Here is an 8,980-nt window from a genome sequence, read left to right as displayed (position 1 = left end):
TCGGGTTCGGACCCGTCTTCCGATTCCTCTTCGCGAGCCATCAGCGCGAGGTGGCTTTGGTGTTTGCCTTTCTCCTCCGATTCGTACGAGGAGGAATCGTCCCATGTTGCTTTGAGGGCTTTCTTCTTTGTTGACTTTGGTTTGTCAAGTTTCAATCTTGGGCATTCGTTCTTGTAGTGCCCTTGTTACACCAAACATGTGACATTTCTTGAGTCGGCTGGCGAACTGATCTTCTGAAGATCCTGTTTGCTGAAGCTTCTCTTTTTCCTGGTGAACATTTTCCTTACCAGGTTCACCAGGTGTTCTTCGTCTTCAGAGTCTTGATCGGAATCTTCTTCAGATTCGGGCTTGTTCTTCTTTTCTTTAGAGGAACCTGCAATTAAAGCTACACCTTTCTCGATCCCGGCGTTAGTTTGCTCATGAAGTTTTAATTCACAAAAGAGTTCATCCAATTTTAATTTAGATAGATTTTTTGAAATTTTGTAAGCATCTACAATTGATGCCCACAAATTATTTCGCGGAAAAGCATTTAACGCGTACCTTATTAAGTCTCGGTTCTCCATTTGGTGTCCTATCGCGTGGAGACCGTTGAGGATATCTTTGATTCTCGCGTGGAGCTGACTTGCCGTTTCTCCTTCCTGCATTTTATATTAAAAATTTTATTTAACAGCAAATCTCTTTTTGTTACCTTCGTCGCTTGTCTTAAGGCCGATCATCCGGCTTCGAGCTCCTAGCTTCAGCGGTCTGACGCTTCCGTCTTTCGTGTTAGTTGATTAGAGTGTTGATGGCTTTGTTCTCCATTGATGCCTTTTTCTTTAAATCATTTGTCCATTCTTGAGGTCTATTATTTTCCGGAGTTGTCTCTCATGGAATTTTATAAGCCTTTATCCATTGGGTGAGATGTATCTTCATGTAGACCTCCATTCTTCTCTTCCGATCGAAAAATCATCCCCGTTGAATAGGGGAGGACGTATGTCTTGAAGCCTTCTTGTTGAGACATCTTATCCCGCACACACTAAATTAACTAGAAAAAAAAAATTCCAAGACTTCGTCTTGGATTAGCAAAGATGGTAAAAATAGAAACTCTAAGGTGTAAAAAAAATCTTCAAAAAAGATAATAATATCAGTTTGGAATTAAAAATATTTCACTCCGGAGTGGTTGCAACAAATCGGCTACCGCTCCGATACCACTTGTAACGATAGGTTCGATAGAGGGGTGAATCGATTCAAAATATAGAGTATTGGCCGCGAAAAGTAAAGTAGACACAGTTGTTTTTACTTCGTTTGGAGCCTGTGACGACTCCTACTTCGTGGTCCTTGACCACTTTCGTTGAGCAATCACTAGCAATTCGAATATAATTAATGAATACAGGAAATGCTTAATGAAACAAAGTAATACCGACAAGAAAATTAACCAGCGAAGAAGCACTTTGGAGCTTTGTTAGTGTCGAGAACGTAGCGGTGGGACCGAAAGTTCTCGTTGATGATTGATTCTCACTGGGCTTCTTTATATCTTGTCCGCTGAATCCTGGAATGTGTGTATGCACAAACCATGATGCTCCGTGGCGACTCTGCTGGATGAAATTTGCCTGGCGGATCCTTCCGGCGCCGGATCTTCCGGACCTGTGGACCTCTTCTCCGAAAGTCCTTCTCCTGCAAGAAAAGGATGTACCCTGCAGCAAAAGAATGTTAGCACAGTTTTATAGATGAGCAAAGTATGACTTAGATTCCGTCTTTCCCGGAATCTAGTCACGATCTCGACTTAGATATCCGAAATGGATCTAAGCCGGATCGACGTCTAATGTTCCCTTCCCGGGAAGTCACTCCCCTCCGGTGACTTACCTCACTTACCGCCGACGTCCGGTCAGCCCGTCGACCCGCTTGGACTTCTCGCCAGCTATCCGGTCAGCCCGTCGACCTAGCTGGACTTCTCGCCAGCTATCCGGTCAGCCCGTCGACCTAGCTGGACTTTTCCTGCACACTTGATAAAGGTGTCAGACAACAACACACCTAACTTAACCTGATTTGTCATTCATCAAAACCTGAGTTAGACCGTTAGTGCTAACCGCACCAACATGCGGTAGCATAACAAGTTTTTGGCGTTGTTGCCGGGGACTACATCTATAACATTAGAGATAATCATTTGAGTTAGACTAGACCTTTCTTTTCTTTTCAATTGCATAGTTGTAACTAGTGTTGGAAATTCTATTTTTCCCAATCTTATCTTTTATTTATGATTACTTTTCTTGTAATTTGACTTGTTGCAATTCAAATTATGCATTTCATATTTGTAGCATTTCAGTTTAGTTTATTTTTCAAGTAAAAGAAATTCTAAAAAACTTGAGATCTTGTTCTTGTATGCGTAGATCTAACTTTGCAGGAAATCTATTACCTCTTGATCCAGAGATTGATGGAATTTTTCATAGAAGGAAGATTTTGCAAAGAAATCAAGAAGAACAAGAATGTTGTAATATGGCAAACAAACCATTGAAAGATTATGCAGGACCCTATGCCAGAGGGATTCGTTCTAGTATCACAAGACCATCTATTGAAGCCAACAATTTTGAGATCAAGCCTGCAATAATCACTATGGTACAACAATATCAGTTTGGAGGCGGACCATACGAAGATCCTAATCAACATCTTAAAATTTTCTATGAAATATGTAGCACTATGAAGATGAAAGGTGTTCCATCCAAAGCAGTGAGATTATTATTATTTTGGTTTTCTTTAAGAGATAGAGTAAAACAATGGTTGAATTCTTTACCAACTAACGGCATAACCACTTGGGGACAATGTGAGCAACAATTCCTTGATAAATTCTATCCTCCAAGTAAGATCGTTTATATGATAAATCAAATTGCAAGCTTCAGACAATCAGATTCAGAATCTTTATTTGAAGCATGGGATAGATACAACAATATGCTCAGACAATACCCACATCATGATTTAGAAAAATGGCCAGTTCTACATACTTTTTATAACGACATCAACTATCATACTAAGATGTCTCTAGATTTTGCAGCTGGAGGGGCACTTATGAATAAAAGTTTAGATGAGACCGAGGACATTATTGAGAGTGTAGCGCAAAATCATCATCAATGGGCAACAGAAAGAAGTGGAGGCTATTCCTATCAAAACCCAATTAACGCATCAGGAAAATTTGATGTAGATGCAATTACTTTAATGTCTTCGAAATTAGATGCTCTTACTAATAAATTGGAAGGTACGGGAACAAATTCTACATCGGTCATTGCCATAGTATATGTTTGTGAAACTTGTGGAAGCTCAGATCATTCTCAAGACTCATGTCCTTTATGAGCTATTTCTACACAAATCAATCAATTAGAATAATATGATGCTATCATGAGTTACAATCAGAAATAGAATAATCCATACTCCAACACATACAGCCTTGGTTGGAAGAATCATCCAAATTTCTCTTATAGAAATAATCAAGAACAAAAACCATCCATGGGGGTTAGATCGAGCTATCAGCCTGGATAGCAAGGCTATCAACAACAATCTTCTCAAATCTATCAGTTTTCTAAATTGGAGAAAATGATTGAAGAAGTTATGCCCAATCAAAATGAAATGAAGCAAGAGATCAAGCTACTTACTCAGAGAATGGATAATGCAGAGAAGCTCCAGAAAATACAAGATAGCCAAATTACCTAGATAGCTTCATCACCCTCAAGAGCATTAGGACAATTTCCAGGTAATCCTGATGTCAACCCAATGGAACACTGCAACAGAATTGAACTTAGGAGCGGACGGGCCTTGGGAGATCCTCAAGTGACTGCTCCAAAAGGGATGGAAATTCAAGAAGAGCTCTCTCCTCCAACACTTGAACAAATTCAAATTCAAGATGAAGAGGAGAGTACCAAGAAGGTTGAAGAGACTCTTCCACTTTACCCTCAAAGCCAAGTAATCCCTTTTCCTCAAAGATTGGTCATGATGAAAAAAGATGAAGAGTTCGGCAGATTTCTGGATAAAGTTAAAGATATTTGTGTTGAGGTACCTCTGATTGATGCAATTCAACAAATGTCGAAGTTTGTCAAATTTTTGAAGGATATTAGGTCCAACAAAAGAAAAAAAGGAGATATTGATACCATAGCTCTTACTAAAGAATGTAGCGCTTTATTTGAGAAGAACACTTCCTCGAAACTCCAAGATCCAATAAGCTTTTATATACCTTGCACTATAAGAGCTAAATTTATAGAAAAGGCATTTTGTGATTTGGGGGCAAGTGTTACCTCATTCCATACTCAGTTTATAATAAGCTAGGGCTCAAAAACTTTAAACTTACTACCATGGCACTGTAATTAGCTGATCATTCTTGCAGGTATCCTATGCGTATTGGGGAAGATGTGCCAGTAGAGGTTGGTGAGAGCATTGTTCCCACAGATTTTTTGGTACTTAACATGGAAGAAGACCCCAAAATTCCAATCATATTGGGAAGACACTTTCTTGCAATAGCTGGAGCAATAATTGATCTGAAAAACCATAAACTTTCATTGGTAATGTAACGACCCACCTCCTACTGAACTAGGCTACGAGGCAGGACCGTCACATTATGCTGTGCTAAGCTAAAAGGTGCAGAAAATCGTACTAATTAAAATCTTACTCTGCTAATGACTATTAAAGTCTGTAGGACTAGATTCAAAGACCTTTCCATTGACATGCATACACTAGGGAAGGAACCCGAACTTTCGATTTGATTGAAAGACTGAAATGAGACCCTTCCAGCTGAACCCAGACACTCCAATCGATCGGCTAATCGATTGGAGTCATCTGATAGATCCGCTGATCGATCCAGCGTGCTACTGTGCACGGACAAGATTCTGGATCGATCGGCTGATCGATCTGTCCTGACTAATCGATCCATTGATCGATTCAGCGCGCTACTATGCACGGGGTAATATTCTGGATCGATCGACTGATCGATCCAGACTTGCCAATAGATCCAGTGATCGATTCCAAGGCTTCCTGTTCGCGACAGAGCGCGTCCGGATCGATCGGCGGATTGATCCTGGAGCTTACTGTTCGCGGTACAAACTCCTCAATCGATCAACTGATCGACTGAAGACCCCCAATCGATTGGCTGATCGATCGGGGTTTCTGATTTCGTATCAGAAGTCTGATTTCAGCACTGTTTCGTGCTAAACTCACACACATAAGTTCTAACATAGCTATAAATATACCAATAACGAGTAATTGACATTCTAAGCATGATCACTAACAATCTAAATAGGTCTTTCATGAGTCAAACATTAAAATAACTAGAAGTGCGGAAACGTAATAACTTAAGGAAATGCTAAAGGTTTCTAATTTTGCTAGTTTCTCCAAGATCTTTATTCCAAGTTCCATCCACACACAACTTCATTGCATTGTCCTCTAGCCTCCGCTAATCCATCCTTCCTTTACCTTTATCTGCAGTATAAGGAAAGAAGTATCTGTAAGCTTGGGAGCTTAGTAAGAAACTATCTACTTCAGAAAACATGCATACGATGCAATTCATGCTTTTAAAACATGCTATTTGAAATATATGCTGACATTGCTAAACATGGATTCTAAAACATGGCATAATCACATACGATACATGGCAAACATAGCTGAGCATAAAACCATCATGTGGATTCATAAGAACTAAACTGAAATAAAAGCTAAGCTACACTACTGCTAATTGATGCTAAGCTGCTCTGTATTCACATAAACTATGTGGTGAAGGTTTGAAAGCTATTTATCATAAATAGATGAAAATACATAATCATGCTGCTGATGGGCCCGACAACTGTACTTGCTGTGCGCGCATCCCTAACTAAACCCGGGGTTACAAATTCTGAATCTAGTAGGGTTACTAGGTTATCTAAACCTAGGGACGACTATGGGAGCCCAACCCAATGGACATCTAGTCCAATACAGTGCCACTGCTAAAAATAAAATATTGGTTATAGCTGAATTCTTCTTATCTTGCTATTTCTAGGTTATCTGAACCTAGAGCTAGGTTGTCTGAACCTAGAGGCGACTGTGGGAGCCCACCCATTGGACCGTAGTCCCATATAAACTGTAGCAAGACTAAATATGCTATTCTAAATGCTTCTACTGCATTTACTGAACTATTAAGATGCCTACTGTAGCATTTTACTGAGCTAAACATTATATCAAGCACTTGGTGTGCACTAGAACAAACCCTACGTACTGAAAATCTGTATACTACTAAACTAATGCATAAAACACACGATTAGCTACTTATACTGCAGGTGAGGGGTTTCTTACCGCCTGCTCGAAGTTTCTTACAAATCTAAACGCTAAGTTTTCGGTGGAGAAGATCCTTTCGTTGATCTCCTCGCGTCTACGTGCCCTTCTCGCGGAGAGGAACGTTCTCGTGCTGAAGTCGTCGTCGGAAGGTGCTCCTATGGCCCTTGGAACGGAACCCTAGGTTCCTTTGGACTTGGGCGCCGAGAGGGTGAGGGAGAGAGAGTCGGCGGCGTGTGAGGGTTTGAGGAGAGGAAGAGTTGCGTTAAAACAATTCCTCACTTAACCTTCCTATTTATGTTAAGTGGTTAATTCACCCAACTTAAATATAAATGCAATTGATTCCCCTTTCTTTCAGCACGGCCCTGTTGGGTTCACTTGGTTATTAGAATTATCTATAAGACTTAGAGTCCTATAGGTCTCGGGTTCAATTCCCGCTTAGGCTATTTTTCGTTTCTATTTATTTTTTTTTGTGACGTCTGCTACTCTAAAAATTTCATAAAAACATCTTAAAATTCCATAAAATCATAGAATATTTCTAAAATTGATTTGTGAATTTTCGGGTGTTACAATCCCCCATACCTTATAAAAAATTCGTCCTCGAACTTAGAATAACTCTGGGTCTTACATCATATGTTCCTCCCAAGTTGCCTCTTCTGCTGTGTGACTTTGCCAATTAACTTTTACTAATGGTACTTCTTTATTCCGCAATTTCTTAACTACTCAGTCTATTATCTGAATAGGCCGACTGTCATAGCTGAGGTCTTCGCGGACTTGTACCGATTGGGGCTCAATCACCTGGGTGGCATCTGGGGTATGCTTCTTCAGCATAGAGACATGAAATATATTGTGGATAACTGACATCTCCTGAGGTAGCTCTAGCTCATAGGCTACCTTGCCAACTCTTCTGGTAATAAGGTATGGTCCCACATATCTGGGACTTAGTTTACCCTTCTTCCCAAAATGCATTACTCTCTTCATGGGAGCTACTCTGAAGAATATTATATCCCCAACTGAAAATTCTAAGGGTCTGCGCCGTGTATCAGCATAGCTTTTCTGGCGGCTCTGAGCTGTCTCTATCCTCTGGCAGATCCGCTGTATAGCTGCCGTGGTGTCTGCTACTAGATCTGTCTGAAGTTCTAGTTCCTTCTGTTCACCACTCTCATACCAGCAGATTGGAGATCTACACCTCTGCCCATAGAGAGCCTCGTAGGGTGCCATACCGATAGTGGCCTGATAGTTGTAGTTGTATGCAAATTCTTCTAAACTCAGATATTTGCACCAACTTCCCTTGAAGTCTAGGGCACATGCTCGGAGCATATCTTCGAGTACCAGATTTACTCGCTCCGTCTGACCATCTGTCTGAGGATGGAAAGCTGTGCTAAATTTTAACTTAGTGCCCAATGCTGACTGTACACACTCCCAAAAGTGTGATGTGAATCTACTGTCTCTATCGGAAATAATGGTCTGTGGGACTCCATGCAGTCTAACGATCTCCTTGAGATACAACTGAGCTAGCTGTTCCATGGAGTAGGATATCCTGATAGCTAAGAAGTGGGGTGATTTAGTTAACTTGTCAACTATTACCCAGATGGTATCAAAACCATTCGTGGTTCTGGGTAGTCCCACTATGTAATCCATAGAAATGTCTTCCCACTTCCATTCTGGGATCTGGATAGGCTGCAGAACTCCTCCTGGTCTCTGGTGTTCTGCCTTGACTCTCTAGCAAGTCAGACAAGTGCTAACATATCTAGCGATGTCTCTTTTCATCTCAGGCCACAAAAAACGTTTCTTTAGGTCCTGGTACATCTTGGTGGAACCAGGATGCATCGCATAAGGAGTTCCGTGAGCCTCGTCTAAGATCTTCCTCCGTAGTTCCTCCTGATCTGGAACACAAAGTCTATCACCAAAATATAATGCCCCACTATATGATACTCTGAACTCTCCACTTTCTGATCCTGCTAGTCCTTGCTTGATTTTCTGAATTTCAGGATCTTGTCCCTGTGCTGTCTGGATATCACCAAGCAAGGTGGATTCGAATGTCATAGTAGAGAGCTGTCCCACTATAAGTTCGAGGCTGAAATCTGTGATCTCCTTCTGTAGGGGTGGTGACATGGCTACTAGTGATAGTAAGGTGGCGCTGGACTTCCTGCTAAGTGCGTCTGCCACCTTATTGGCTTTTCCTGGATGGTAGAGGATGTCTACATCATAATCTTTGACCAGTTCGAGCCATCTATGCTGTCGCATATTCAGATCCTTCTGAGTAAAGAAGTACTTCAGACTCTGATGATCTGTATACACTCTACTCTGAGCTCTATACAGGTAATGTCTCCAAATTTTGAGAGCGAACACGACTGCTGCAAGCTCGAGGTCATGAGTAGGGTAGTTCCTCTCATAATCCTTGAGTTTTCTGGAGGCATAGGCGATCACCTTACCTTCTTGCATCAGTACAGCTCCTAGTCCCAATTTAGAGGCATCACTATAAATGTCAAAACTGTCTGTGTTTTCTGGTAGAGCCAGAATGGGTGCACTGGTCAATCTCCTTTTTAACTCGCTGAAGCTGTTCTCACAGTCCTCTGTTCACTGAAATTTTCTGTTCTTTCTGGTAAGAGCTGTCAGTGGGGAGTCTATCCTAGAGAAGTCCTCTACAAACTTTCGTAACTAGTCCCAAAAGCTTGATCTCTCTCTGGCGCTTGGGTCTTTTCGTTACTCAACTGCTTCA

General features: G+C 41.1%; 1 non-coding gene across 1 annotated transcript; it reads right to left on the bottom strand.

The window, feature by feature from the left end:
* Positions 1–2,845: 2,845 nt before the first annotated feature.
* On the bottom strand, positions 2,846–2,951 carry LOC122007473. The gene has a single exon (XR_006118967.1). It is a non-coding gene; the product is annotated as a small nucleolar RNA R71 (small nucleolar RNA).
* Positions 2,952–8,980: the final 6,029 nt, after the last annotated feature.

Source organism: Zingiber officinale, chromosome 7B (genome assembly GCF_018446385.1).
Source record: "Zingiber officinale cultivar Zhangliang chromosome 7B, Zo_v1.1, whole genome shotgun sequence".
Classification (NCBI taxonomy): domain Eukaryota; kingdom Viridiplantae; phylum Streptophyta; class Magnoliopsida; order Zingiberales; family Zingiberaceae; genus Zingiber; species Zingiber officinale.
The sequence above is the reverse complement of the archived record's forward strand: the minus strand, read 5'-3'. Positions and strand labels throughout refer to the sequence as shown.